This window comes from Sardina pilchardus, chromosome 10 (assembly GCF_963854185.1).
Source record: "Sardina pilchardus chromosome 10, fSarPil1.1, whole genome shotgun sequence".
NCBI lineage: Eukaryota > Metazoa > Chordata > Actinopteri > Clupeiformes > Clupeidae > Sardina > Sardina pilchardus.
The window spans coordinates 26713415-26715914 of record NC_085003.1 but is presented as its reverse complement, the minus strand read 5'-3'; positions in this window follow the sequence as shown (position 1 = coordinate 26715914).

Genomic DNA, 2500 nt, shown 5'->3' with positions numbered 1-2500 from the left:
CACCATAGTGTCTCTACATCTTATGACTCACAATACGACCCCTTACTGAAATGGCATGAGTGACATGATATGTTTCTGGCACTGACATGAACCTAAAGCCCTGAATGCAAACACAACATAATGAGCCCTGATGAGCCTGGCGCCCCCTAAAGGCTGGGAGTCCGATGGTGGGGGGCCTAGTGGGGAGAGGAGGGCTGGACTCTCAGGGCACGGCAGACCGCTCCTTCAGATATGTGTGTCACCCCCAGACCCGGCCTGCTTCTGTGGCGGAGGCCGCTGACGCACACAAACACTGCAGGTTGCCAAGGAAACTGAGGCAAGAGCAGGCATGATGGAGTGTGGATGCACAGATGCTAGTGCAGGCACACACACACACACACACACACACACACACATATACACATACGCCGTGTCTCTCTCGCTCTCACTCTCTCTCCTCATACACACATGCATTTTAAATACCCGCTGACACATATAAAATGAGGTGACTTCATTCACCCGAATCAGCGGCTGCTCACGGGGTGCACACCCTGAAGCTACAGTTCCAATTAAAATTGTGTGTGTGTGTGTGTGTGTGTGTATGAATGTATGTGTGTGAATGTGAATGTGTGTGTGTGTGTGTGTGTGTGTGTGTGTGTGTGTGTGACTGTATATGCATGAGATGTTTGTGGTTATGAAAACAAAAAAGACATTTTTGCTGAATTTTATTTTCCTTTTCGACTCCTATTAGTGTAGACAAGGGTGCAGTGCTGTTCCAAAGTGTCCTGTTGTCGGAGTTATCAGCATTCGGAATCTCGGCTTTTGCTGGTGCTTCGGGCGATAATTATTGTGGCAGTTTATTCATAAGTTACACGCAAATTGTCAGGAGAACTAAATGAAATATTTAAAAAAAACTATGGCAGATCCAGGCAAAGAAAACTACCATTTAAAATACCAAAATATAGTTTCTTAATCACTCTAGTTAATTTCATAAAAAGCGCTTAGAAGTGGGTTCTTTGGGAGAAGGAGTCTATCCTTTGAGAGGAGGCTCACCCTCTGCCAGATGTGCTTTTAATGCTGCTGGAATCCCAGTACAATCTGGACTTGAATGATGTGAGTCATTAAAGTAAAACTTGCCTCATGTCGGACGTTTTCAGCAGCAGCTGTGCACGCTAAGACTCTTCCTTAGCGAGAGGGGAGGAAACATCAAGCTACTCGCCACGGGAATACATCCAAGGCCAGCAAGACACATCTGTCTGTCTGCCTGTCTGTCTGTCTGCCTGACTATCTGTCTGTCTATCTATCTACCTGTCTACCTATCTGTCTGTCTGCCTGTCTGTCTGTCTGCCTGACTATCTGTCTGTCTGTCTATCTACCTGTCTACCTACAGTATCTGTCTGTCTACCTGTCTGCCTGCCTGTCTGTCTGACTACCTGTATGTCTGTCTGCCTTCCTGTCTGTCTGTCTATCTGTATGTTTCTCTCTCTCTCTCTATGCCCCCTTACTCTCTTCCACTTTTCTCTCTCTCTATTCTGTCTATCTCTCATCTCTTACCAGGAACGAAACACACGAATGTCCTTGGCAGAGCACAAAGTCATTCGCAATAATTACGTGCTGATGGATGACTGACTTGGGCCGTAGGACAACTCCACCAGATAATGCCCCACCCAAAACACCCCCCTCACTTCCTCCAGTATGGACGCAGTCCTCACTACTGACTCAACCAAGGAACAGCCTTCCAGTAAAGGATACCAGCGGCAGCTGGGTTTCCTGTAAGCACGTCTCTTAACACAGAGGCGTTTATTTACCAGGCAATTTCAAAGGCAAGCGAGGAACGCAAAGCACCTTCGGTTTCAGTTTAAGTCTTGTTTTTCGTGCTATAGTCAGAACACGATGCATTTCAGGTAAGAGGATTTAATAACCACCCACCACCACCACCACCACCCACCACCCTCTCTCTCTTTAGTTCTCAGCAATGCCTTCAGCTCAGGAGAGGTGAACAGATGTGCTTGCCTCCAACAGCAATTAGGCAGGAAAAGACGGTGTCCCGCTTAACAATGTGGATAAAGAGAGAGTGAGGCGGAGAGAGGGAGAAAGAGAGAGAGATAAAGGGAGAGAGAGGGACAGAGAGAGGAAGAGAGAGAAAGAGAGGGATAGAGGGAAAGAGAGGGATAGAGGGAAAGAGAGGGGAGAGAGAGAAAGCGAGGGATAGAGGGAAAGAGAGGGGAGAGAGAGAAAGGGAGAAAGACAGAGAGTGAGAGAGAGGTAGATGTGAAGAGGCACAGAATAAGGCAGTTTGAGCTCTGGATTGTGAGAGCTTTGCCTTGTACAGGTACAGGTATGTACTCACAAACACATCCATCAGCATGTGCTCCAGAGTCATCTCCAGGTCTTCCAGGCGCGTGGACAGCGTCATGGCGCTTCAGGGGATCCTGGCAGCGGCCAGGTGACTCGGTGGCAACGTTCAAGTAACAAAGCTGCAACGTTCACAGTGACAATCCCTCCACAACAGAACCATCAG